Source organism: Tinamus guttatus, unplaced genomic scaffold (genome assembly GCF_059628265.1).
Source record: "Tinamus guttatus ecotype Peru unplaced genomic scaffold, ASM5962826v1 Tinamus_guttatus_pri_ptg001545l, whole genome shotgun sequence".
Lineage (NCBI taxonomy): Eukaryota > Metazoa > Chordata > Aves > Tinamiformes > Tinamidae > Tinamus > Tinamus guttatus.
Genome location: NW_028290079.1, coordinates 8,896 through 20,976, shown reverse-complemented (window position 1 = coordinate 20,976; position 12,081 = coordinate 8,896). Strand labels below are relative to the sequence as shown.

General features: G+C 64.7%; 1 pseudogene; it reads left to right on the top strand.

Annotated features, from left to right (window-relative positions):
• Positions 1–9,863: 9,863 nt before the first annotated feature.
• On the top strand, positions 9,864–10,916 carry LOC148590253 (uncharacterized; annotated as a pseudogene).
• Positions 10,917–12,081: the final 1,165 nt, after the last annotated feature.

The window sequence follows — 12,081 nt, the reverse complement described above, 5'->3', positions numbered from 1 at the left end:
CCCCAATGTACCCAGTGTCCCCCCCGGGGTCCCCAATGTCACCCCAATGTCCCCCCCGGTGTCCCCAATGTCCCCAGTGTCCCCCCCAGTGTCCCCAATGTCCCCTCCAATGTCCCCAATGTCCCCCCGGTGTCCCCAAAGTCCCCCCCCAATGGCCCAATGTCACCCCAATGTCCCCAATGTGCCCCTCAATGTCCCCAATGTCCCCAGTGTCGTCCCCAGTGTCCCCAATGTCCCCTCCAATGTCCCCAATGTCCCCCCGGTGTCCCCAAAGTCCCCCCCCCAATGGCCCCAATGTCACCCCAATGTCCCCAATGTGCCCCTCAATGTCCCCAATGTCCCCAGTGTCGTCCCCAGTGTCCCCAATGTCCCCTCCAATGTCCCCAATGTCCCCCCCGGGGTCCCCAAAGTCCCCCCCCAATGGCCCCAATGTCACCCCAATGTCCCCAATGTGCCCCTCAATGTCCCCAATGTCCCCAGTGTCGTCCCCAGTGTCCCCTCCAATGTCCCCAATGACCCCCCGTGTCCCCTTTGTTCCTCTCAATGTCCCCTCCAATGTCCCCTATGTCCCCCCGGTGTCCCCTTTGTCCCCCCCGGGGTCCCCAATGTCACCCCAATGTCCCCAATGTCCCCCCCAATGTCCCCCTGGTGTCCCCAATGTCCCCATCAATGGCCCCAATGTCCCCCCCAATGTCCCCAATGTCCCCCCTGGTGTCCCCTCCAATGTCCCCAATGTCCCCTCTAATGTCCCCAATGTCCCCCTGGTGTCCCCAATGTCCCCCCAGGTGTCCCCAATGTCCCCCTGGTGTCCCCCTGGTGTCCCCAAAGTCCCCTCCAATGTCCCCAACATCCCCCTGGTGTCCCCAATGTCCCCCCCAATGTCCCCAATGTCCCCCCAGGGTCCCCAATGTCACCCCAATGTCCCCAATGTCCCCCCCAATGTCCCCAATGACCCCCCCGGTGTCCCCAATGTCCCCCCAGTGTCCCCAATGTCCCCCTGGTGTCTCCAATGTCCCCCCCAGTGTCCCCAATGTCACCCCAATGTCCCTAATGTCCCCCCCGGGCTCCCCAATGTCACCCCAATGTCCCCAATGTGCCCCTCAATGTTCCCAATGTCCCCCCGGTGTCCCCAAAGTCCCCCCCCCAATGGCCCCAATGTCACCCCAATGTCCCCAATGTGCCCCTCAATGTCCCCAATGTCCCCCCGGTGTCCCCAAAGTCCCCCCCCAATGGCCCCAATGTCACCCCAATGTCCCCAATGTGCCCCTCAATGTCCCCAATGTCCCCCCGGTGTCCCCAAAGTCCCCCCCCCAATGGCCCCAATGTCACCCCAATGTCCCCAATGTGCCCCTCAATGTCCCCAATGTCCCCAGTGTCATCCCAGTGTCCCCAATGTCCCCTCCAATGTCCCCAATGTCCCCCGGTGTCCCCAAAGTCCCCCCCCGGGCTCCCCAATGTCACCCCAATGTCCCCAATGTCCCCCCCGGTGTCCCAATGTCCCCAGTGTCCCCCCCAGTGTCCCCAATGTCCCCTCCAATGTCCCCAATGTCCCCCCGGTGTCCCCAAAGTCCTCCCCAATGGCCCCAATGTCACCCCAATGTCCCAATGTGCCCCTCAATGTCCCAGTGTCCCCCCCAGTGTCCCCAATGTCCCCTCCAATGTCCCCAATGACCCCACGTGTCCCCTTTGTGCCTCTCAATGCCCCCTCCAATGTCCCCAATGTCCCCCCGGTGTCCCCCTTTGTCCCCCCCGGGGTCCCCAATGTCACCCCAATGTCCCCTCCAATGTCCCAATGTCCCCCCGGTGTCCCCAATGTCCCCCCCAGTGTCCCCAATGTCACCCCAATGTCCCTAATGTCCCCCCCGGCTCCCCAATGTCACCCCAATGTCCCCAATGTCCCCCCAATGTCCCCAATGTCCCCCCCGGTGTCCCCAATGTCCCCAGTGTCCCCCCAGTGTCCCCAATGTCCCCCCGGTGTCCCCAATGTCCCCCGGTGTCCCCAAAGTCCCCCCCGGGGTCCCCAATGTCGTCCCCAATGTCCCCAGTGTCCCCCCCAATGTCCCCAAAGTCCCCCCCAATGTCCCCCCCAGGGTCCCCAATGTCATCCCCAATGTCCCCAATGTCCCCCCCGCCCCGGTGTCCCCAATGTCCCCCGGGTGTCCCCAAAGTCCCCCCCAATGTCCCCAATGACCCCCCGGTGTCCCCAATGTCCCCCCGAATGTCCCCAATGTCCCCCCCCAATGGCCCCAATGTCCCCCCAGGGTCCCCAATGTCCCCCCCAGTGTCCCCAATGTCCCCTCCAATGTCCCCAATGTCCCCCCCAGTGTCCCCAATGTCCCCCCCGGGGTCCCCAATGTCCCCCCCCAATGTCCCCAATGTCCCCCCGGTGTCCCCTTTGTCCCCCCCAGGGTCCCCAATGTCCCCCCAATGTCCCCAATGACCCCCCGGGGTCCCCAATGTCCCCCTCAATGTCCCCCCCAGGGTCCCCAATGTCCCCCCGGGGTCCCCAATGTCCCCCCAATGTCCCCAATGTGCCCCTCAATGTCCCCAATGTCCCCTCCAGTGTTCCCAATGTCCCACCAATGTCCCCAATGTGCCCCTCAATGTCCCCAATGTCCCCCCGGATGTCCCCAAAGTCCCCCCCCAATGTCCCCAATGTCACCCCAATGTCCCCAATGTGCCCCTCAATGTCCCCAATGTCCCCAGTGTCCCCCCCAGTGTCCCCAATGTCCCCTCCAATGTCCCCAATGACCCCGCGTGTCCCCTTTGTGCCTCTCAATGTCCCCTCCAATGTCCCCAATGTCCCCCCCAGTGTCCCAAATGTCCCCCCAGGGTCCCCAATGTCCCCTCCAATGTCCCCAATGTCCCCCCCAGTGTCCCCAATGTCCCCCCCGGGGTCCCCAATGTCCCCCCTTAATGTCCCCAATGTCCCCCCCAATGTCCCCAATGTCCCCCCCGGTGTCTCCAATGTCCCCCTGGTGTCCCCAGTGTCCCCCCCGGTGTCCCCAAAGTCCCCCCCGGGGTCCCCAATGTCATCCCCAATGTCCCCAATGTCCCCCCCGGTGTCCCCAATGTCCCCCTGGTGCCCCCAAAGTCCCCCCCAATGTCCCCAATGTCCCCCCAGGGTCCCCAATGTCCCCCCGGATGTTCCTAATGTCCCCACGGTGTCCCCAATGTCCCCCCCGCTGTCCCCAATGTCCCCCCCATTGTCCCCAATGCCCCCCCATTGTCCTCTTTGTCCCCCCCCCCATTGTCCCCATTGTCCCCACCTTTGTCCCCAATGTCCCCCGCCCCCCCCTCGGGCTCCTCTTGGGTCTTCGGGATCCAGCCCCGGGGGGGGGCGGGTGGCACCTGGGGGGGGGGAGGGGACACGGTGACATCGCGGCCACCCCCGTGACCCCAATGTCCCCATTGTCCCCCCCCAATGTCCCCAATGTCCCCCAATGTCCCCAATGTCCCACAATGTCCCCAATGTCCCCCACCAGGTCCCCTAATACCCCCATTGTCCCCATTGTCCCCAATGTCCCCAATGTCCCCCCCATGTCCCACAATGTCCCCAATGTCCCCAATGTCCCCCCATGTCCCCAATGTCCCCCCCACATCCCTCCATGTCCCCAATGTCCCCATTGTCCCCAATGTCCCCCCAAGTCCCCCGATGTCCTCATTGTCCCCCATCCCCCATGTCCCCTATTGTCACCCATGGCCCCAGTGTCCCCAATGTCCTCCCAGTGTCCCCATATCCCCCGTGTCCCCCCATTGTCACCCATGTCCCCCTATATCCCCAATAGCCCCACGTCCCCCATGTCCCCATGTCCCCCCCGTCCCCTCATTGTCCCCAATGTCCCCCCCATGTCCCCATTGTCCCCAATGTCTCCCCCATGTCCCCATTGTCCCCCCTGTCCCCCAATGTCCCCCATGTCCCTCAATGTCCCCAATGTCCCCCCTATATCCCTATATCCCCCATGTCGCACAATGTCCCCATGTCCCTCCTTGTCCCCATTGTCCCCAATGTCCCCCCATTGTCCCCAATGTCCCCCCATTGTCCCCATTGTCCCCCATGTCCCCATTGTCCCCATGTCCCCCATTGTCCCCCATGTCCCTATTGTCCCCCATATCCCCCATTGTCCCCAATGTCCCCCCATTGTCCCCATTATCCCCATGTCCCCCATTGTCCCCATATCCCCCATTGTCTCCAATGTCCCCCCATTGTCCCCATGTCCCCCATTGTCCCCCATGTCCCCCCATTGTCCCCAATGTCCCCCCATTCCCCCCATGTCCCCCATGTCCCCCATTGTCCCCATGTCCCCCCATTCTCCCCGTTGTCCCCATTGTCCCCATATCCCCCATTGTCCCCAATGTCCCCCCATTGTCCCCATTGTCCCCATTGTCCCCATTGTCCCCATGTCCCCCCATTGTCCCCATATCCCCCATTGTCCCCAATGTCCCCCCATTGTCCCCATTGTCCCCATTGTCCCCATTGCCCCCCCCTCACCTCCCCGCCCCCCCCCTCCTTCCTCTGCAGCCGCCGCCGCTCCCGGAGGACCCGGGGGGGGGGCCCGAGCCGGGGGGCGGGGCCTAGCGGGGGGGCGGGGCCGTCGCACAGGCCCCGCCCCCCGGGGCGGAGCAGCAGCGTCCGACGGAGGGACATGGCCTGGGGGGGGGGGGGGGGGGTCACCGGGGGGGTCCCCATTAACCCCCCCCTTCATTAAAGGGGCCCCGGCGTCCGGGGGGACCCATTAACCCCCCCCTCCATTAAAGGGGGCCCAGGCGTCCGGGGGGGACCCCATTAACCCCCCCCTCCCTTAAGGGGCCCCGGCGTCCGGGGGGACCCCATTAACCCCCCCCTCCATTAAAGGGGCCCAGGCGTCCGGGGGGACCCCCCATTAACCCCCCCCTCCATTAAAGGGGCCCCGGCGTCCGGGGGGGACCCCATTAACCCCCCTTCCATTAAAGGGGCCCAGGCGTCCGGGGGGACCCCCATTAACCCCCCCCTCCATTAAAGGGGCCCAGGCGTCCGGGGGGTCCCCATTAACCCCCCCCCTCCATTAAAGGGGCCCAGGCGTCCGGGGGGGACCCCATTAACCCCCCCCTCCATTAAAGGGGCCCAGGCGTCCGGGGGGGCCCCATTAACCCCCCCCTCCATTAAAGGGGCCCAGGCGTCCGGGGGGACCCCATTAACCCCCCCCCTCCATTAAAGGGGCCCAGGCGTCCGGGGGGGCCCCATTAACCCCCCCCTCCATTAAAGGGGCCCAGGCGTCCGGGGGGGACCCCATTAACCCCCCCCTCCATTAAAGGGGCCCCGGCGTCCGGGGGGGGACCCCCATTAACCCCCCCCCTCCATTAAAGGGGCCCCGGCGTCCGGGGGGGACCCCATTAACCCCCCCCTTTCTCCCTTAAAGGGGCCCCGGCGTCCGGGCCCGCTCTCACCTTGGCGCGCGCGCGCGGGGAGGCCCGAGGGGGCGTGGCCTGGGCGGAGGGAGGGGGCGTGGCCTGGGCGGGGAGAGGGGCGGGGCCGGAGGCGGAGGGAGGGGGCGTGGCCCCGCCCGCCCTCCCACGTGGCCCCGCCCTCCCACGTGGCCCCGCCCCTCTCCCGCGCGCGCGGGGCAGGGCGGGAAAGGGGGCGGAGCCACCGGGAGCGGCGGCGCGCGGTGAGCGGGGGGGGGGAGGGAGGGAGGGAGGGGGGAGCGCGGGGAGCCCCCCCCCGTGGCCACGTGACCCCCGCGGACCCCCCACGTGACCCTCCCGTGTCCCCCCGTTGTCCCCATGTCCCCCCGTGTCCCCAATGTCCCCCCATGTCCCCATGTCCCCTCAATGTCCCCCCCAATGTCCCGCCATGTCCCCCTAGATCTCCCAATGTCCCCATTGTCCCCCCATGTCCCCCACGTCCCCCCATTGTCCCCAATGTCCCCCCGTGTCCCCCATGGTCCCTCCATGTCCCCCCATGTCCCCCAATGTCCCTCATTGTCCCCCCATTGTCTTCCCATTGTCCCCAATGTCCCCTCATGTCCCCAATGTCCCTCCATGTCCCCCCATGTCCCCCCATTGTCCCCAGTGTCCCCCAATGTCCCCCAATGTCCCCAATGTCCCCCCCATTGTCCCCCCATGTCCCCATTGTCCCCATGTCCCCCATTGTCCCCAATGTCCCCCCATATCCCCCAGTGTCCCTCCATGTCCCCCATATCCCCCAATGTCCCTTAATGTCCCCCCAGATCTCCCAATGTCCCCATTGTCCCCCCATGTCCCACAAGGTCCCCAATATCTTCCCATGTCCCCCATTGTCCCCCCCATTGTCCCCAATGTCCCTCCATGTCCCCCCATGTCCCCTCAATGTCCCCCCCATTGTCCCCCCATGTCCCCCACGTCCCCCCATTGTCCCCAATGTCCCCCCATATCCCCAATGTCCCTTAATGTCCTCATGTCACCCCATATCCCCCATTGTCCCCATTGTCCTCATTGTCCCCAATGTCCCCCCCATGTCCCCCCATGCCCCCCCATGTCCCCAATGTCCCTCCATGTCCCCCCATATCCCCCAATGTCCCCAATGTCCCCCCATTGTCCCCAATGTCCCCCCATGTCCCTCCATGTCCCCCCATGTCCCCATGTCCCCCCATATCCCCCATTGTCCCCTCATTGTCCCCCATGTCCCCCATTGTCCCCAATGTCCCCCCATGTCCCCAATGTCCCCCCAATGTCTCCATGTCCCCCCATATCTCCCATTGTCCCTAATGTCCCCCCATTGTCCCCAATGTCCCTCCATGTCCCCAATGTCCCCAATGTCCCTTAATGTCCCCCCATGTCCCCATGTCCCCCCATGTCCCCATGTCCCCCAATGTCCCCATGTCCCCCCATATCCCCCATTGTCCCCAATGTCCCCAATGTCCCCAATATCCCCCATTGTCCCCAATGTCCCTCTCTCCCGCAGGTGCCACCGCTGTCCCCGATGGCTTCGTCATCGTCGTCATCGTCATCGTCCCCCCCCGGGGGGGGGTCCCCGTCCCCCTGCCGGAACCTCCACGACTTCCTGCAGGGCCTGAGCGCCCCCGAGCTCGACCGCCTGTACCAACACCCGGCCACGTGCCTGGCCGTGTTCCGGTGAGCGTCACCCGCACGGTGTCACCCGGACCCCCCGGTGTCACCCGGACCCCCCTGGTGTCACCGGGACCCCCCTGGTGTTACCAACACCCATTGTCACCGTGACCGCCTGTACCAACACCCGGCCACGTGCCTGGCCGTGTTCCGGTGAGCGTCACCCGCACGGTGTCACCGCAACACCCCCCGGTGTCACCCGGACCCCCCTGGTGTCACCCCGACCCCCTTGGTGTCACCCGGACCCCCCTAGTGACTCTGACATCCCCTGGTGTCACTAACACCCGTTGTCACCGTGACCGCCTGTACCAACACCCGGTCACGTGCCTGGCCGTGTTCCGGTGAGCGTCACCCGCACGGTGTCACCGTGACACCCCCCGGTGTCACCCGGACCCCCTGGTGTCACCTGGACCCCCCTGGTGTCACCAACACCCTTTGTCACTGTGACCGCCTGTACCAACACCCGGCCACGTGCCTGACTGTGTTCCGGTGAGCGTCACCCGCGCCCTCCGGTGTCACCCGGACCCCCCTTGGTGTCACCCGAACCCCCCTGGTGACTCTGACATCCCCTGGTGTCACCAACACCCTTTGTCACCGCGACCGCCTGTACCAACACCCGGCCACGTGCCTGGCCGTGTTCCGGTGAGCGTCACCCGCACGGTGTCACCGTGACACCCCCCGGTGTCACCTGGACCCCCCTGGTGTCACCTGAACCCCCCTGGTGACTCTGACATCCCCTGGTGTCATCGACACCCGTTGTCACCGCGTTCGCCTGTACCAACACCCGGCCACGTGCCTGGCCGTGTTCCGGTGAGCGTCACCCGCGCGGCGTCACCGAGACACCCCCCGGTGTCACCCGGACCCCCCCGGTGTCACCCGGACCCCCCTGGTGTCACCGGGACCCCCTGGTGTCACTAACACCCTTTGTCACTGTGACCGCCTGTACCAACACCCGGCCACGTGCCTGGCCGTGTTCCGGTGAGCGTCACCCGCACGGTGTCACCCGGACCCCCCGGTGTCACCCGGACCCCCCGGTGTCACCCGGACCCCCCCGGTGTCACCGGGACCCCCTGGTGTTACCAACACCCTTTGTCACTGTGACCGCCTGTACCAACACCCGGCCACATGCCTGGCCGTGTTCCAGTGAGCGTCACCCGCACGGTGTCACCCGGACCCCCCGGTGTCACCCGGACCCCCTGGTGTCACCCGGACCCCCCTGGTGACTCTGACATCCCCTGGTGTCATCGACACCCGTTGTCACTGTGTTCGCCTGTACCAACACCCGGCCACGTGCCTGGCCGTGTTCCGGTGAGCGTCACCCGCACGCCCCGGTGTCACCTGGACCCCCTTGGTGTGACCCGGACCCCCCTGGTGACACTGACACCCCCCGGTGACACCGGGACCTCCTGGTGTCACTAACACCCTTTGTCACTGTGACCGCCTGTACCAACACCCGGCCACGTGCCTGGCCGTGTTCTGGTGAGCGTCACCCGCGCCCCCCGGTGTCACCCGGACCCCCCTGGTGTCACCTGGACCCCCTCGGTGACACCGGGACCCCCTGGTGACACTGACACCCCCCTGTGACACTGGGACCTCCGGGTGACACCGGGACCCTTTGTCACCGCGTTCGCCTGTACCAACACCCGGCCACGTGCCTGGCCGTGTTCCGGTGAGCGTCACCCGCACCCCCCGGTGTCACCCGGACCCCCCTGGTGTCACCCGAACCCCCCTGGTGTCACCGGGACCCCCTGGTGTCACTAACACCCTTTGTCACCGTGACCGCCTGTACCAACACCCGGCCACGTGCCTGGCCGTGTTCCGGTGAGCGTCACCCGCGCCCCCCGGTGTCACCTGGACCCCCCTGTGTCACCCGGACCCCCCTGGTGTCACCGGGACCCCCTGGTGTCACTAACACCCTTTGTCACCGTGACCGCCTGTACCAACACCCGGCCACGTGCCTGGCCGTGTTCCGGTGAGCGTCACCCACGCGGCGGCACCGTGACACCCCCCGGTGTCACCCGGACCCCCCTGGTGTCACCAACACCCCCTTGGTGACACCAACACCCCGCGGTGACACCAACACCCATTGTCACCGTGACCGCCTGTACCAACACCCGGCCACGTGCCTGGCCGTGTTCCGGTGAGCGTCACCCGCACGGTGTCACCCCCGCTGTCACCGAGACCCCCCCCGGTGTCACCAACACCCCCCTGGTGACACCAACACCCATTGTCACTGTGTTCGCCTGTACCAACACCCGGCCACGTGCCTGGCTGTGTTCCAGTGAGCGTCACCCGCACCCCCCGGTGTCACCCGGACCCCCTTGGTGACACCAGGACGCCCCCCGTGTCACTAACACCCGTTGTCACTGTGTTCGCCTGTACCAACACCCGGCCACGTGCCTGGCCGTGTTCCGGTGAGCGTCACCCGCACGGTGTCACCGTGACACCCCCCGGTGTCACCAACACCCCCCTGGTGACACCAACACCCCCGGGACCCCCCAGGTGTTCACTGACACCCCCCCATGTCGGCATCGGTGTCACCAGGGGGTGTTGGTGTCCCACAGGGTGTCACTGTCACCCCGTGTCCCGTTGTCACCCCGTGTGTCACATTGTCACCCCGTGTCCCATTGTCACCCCACGTGTCACATTGTCACCGTGTCACGTTGTCACCCCATGTGTCACATTGTCACCCCGTGTGTCACCGTGTCACATCATCACCCCGTGTCCCATTGTCACCCTCTGTGTCCCGTTGTCACCCTGTGTCCCATTGTCACCCCATGTCCCGTTGTCACCCCACATGTCACATTGTCACCGTGTCCCATTGTCACCCCACGTGTCCCATTGTCACCCCGTGTCCTATTGCCACTCCGTGTGTCACCGTGTCCCATTGTCACCCTGTGTCACATTGTCACCCCATGTCCCATTGTCACCCCATGTGTCACATTGTCACCCCGTGTGTCACCGTGTCACAATGTCACCCTGTGTCCCATTGTCACCCCATGTCCCATTGTCACCCCACGTGTCACATTGTCACCCCGTGTCCCATTGTGACCCCCTGTGTCACCGTGTCACATTGTCCCCCCGTGTCCCATTGTCACCCCATGTCCCGTTGTCACCCCGTGTGTCACCGTGTCCCATTGTCACCCTGTGTCCCATTGTCACCCCATGTCCCATTGTCACCCCACGTGTCACATTGTCACCCTGTGTCCCATTGTCCCCCCGTGTCCCATTGTGACCCTGTGTCCCATTGTCACCCCCTTTCCCGTTGTCACCCCATGTGTCACATTGTCACCCCGTGTGTCACCATGTCACATCATCACCCCATGTCCCATTGTCACCCTGTGTGTCCCGTTGTCACCCTGTGTCCCATTGTCACCGTGTCCCCTTGTCACCCCACGTGTCACATTGTCACCGTGTCCCATTGTCACCCCACGTGTCCCATTGTCACCCCATGTGTCAACATGTCACAATGTCACCCCGTGTCCCATTGTCACCCCGTGTCCCGTTGTCACCCCACGTGTCACATTGTCACCCCGTGTCCCATTGTCACCCCGTGTGTCACCGTGTCCCATTGTCACCCTGTGTCCCATTGTCACCCCATGTCCCATTGTCACCCCACGTATCACATTGTCACCGTGTCACATTGTCACCCCGTGTCCCATTGTGACCCCCTGTGTCACCGTGTCACATTGTCCCCCCGTGTCCCATTGTCACCCCATGTCCCATTGTCACCCCACGTGTCCCATTGTCACCCCGTGTGTCACCGTGTCCCATTGTCACCCCATGTCCCATTGTCACCCCATGTCCCGTTGTCACCCCACGTGTCCCATTGTCACCGTGTCCCCTTGTCACCCGCAGGGAGCTCCCCCCGCTCGCGCAGGCCGCGCTGCTCCGGACGCTGTTCGTGGAACAGCCGCTGCCACAGGCGGCCGTGGGGCTGTGGGTGAAGAAGGAGCACAGCAGGTGGGGGGTGTCACCCGTGGGGTGTCACCCATGGGGTGTCACCTATGGGGGTGTCACTTATGGGGGTGTCATCTATGGGGGGGTGTCACTTATGGGGTGTCACTTATGGGGGTCCCCTATGGCAGTGTCACCTATGGGGGGGTGTCACCTATGGGGGGTGTCACCCATGGGGGGGGCATCTATGGGGGTGTCACCCATGGGGGGTGTCACCCATGGGGGGTGTCACCCATGGGGGTGTCACCTATGGGGGGTGTCACTTATGGGAGGGTCCCCTATGGGGGTGTCACTTATGGGGGTGTCACCTATGGGGGGTGTCACCTATGGGGGGTGTCACTTATGGGGGTGTCATCTATGGAGGTCCCCTATGGGGGTGTCACCCATGGGGGGTGTCACCTATGGGGGTGTCATCTATGGGGGGGCATCTATGGGGGTGTCACCTATGGGGGTGTCACCCATGGGGGTGTCACCTATGGGGGGGTCCCCTATGGGGGATGTCACTTATGGGGGTGTCACCCATGGGGGGTGTCACCTATGGGGGGTGTCACCTATGGGGGGTGTCATCTATGGGGGTCCCCTATGGGGGTGTCACTTATGGGGGTGTCACCCATGGGGGGTGTCACTTATAGGGTGTCACCTATGGGGGTGTCACCTATGGGGGTGTCACCCATGGGGGGTGTCATCTATTTGGGTGTCACTTATTGGGGTCTCCTATGGGCGGTGTCACCTATGGGGGTGTCATCTATGGGGTGTCACCTATGGGGGTGTCGCCCATGGGGGTGTCACCTATGGGGGGGTCCCCTATGGGGGGTGTCACTTATGGGGGTGTCATCTATGGGGTCCCCTATGGGGGTGTCACCTATGGGGGTGTCACCTATGGGGTGTCACCTATGGGGGGTGTCATCTATGGGGGTGTCACCTACGGGGGTGTCACTTATGGGGGTGTCATCTATGGGGGTCCCCTATGGGGGTGTCACCTATGGGGGGTGTCACTTACGGGAGGGACAAATGGGGTCCCCTATGGGGGGGTGTCCC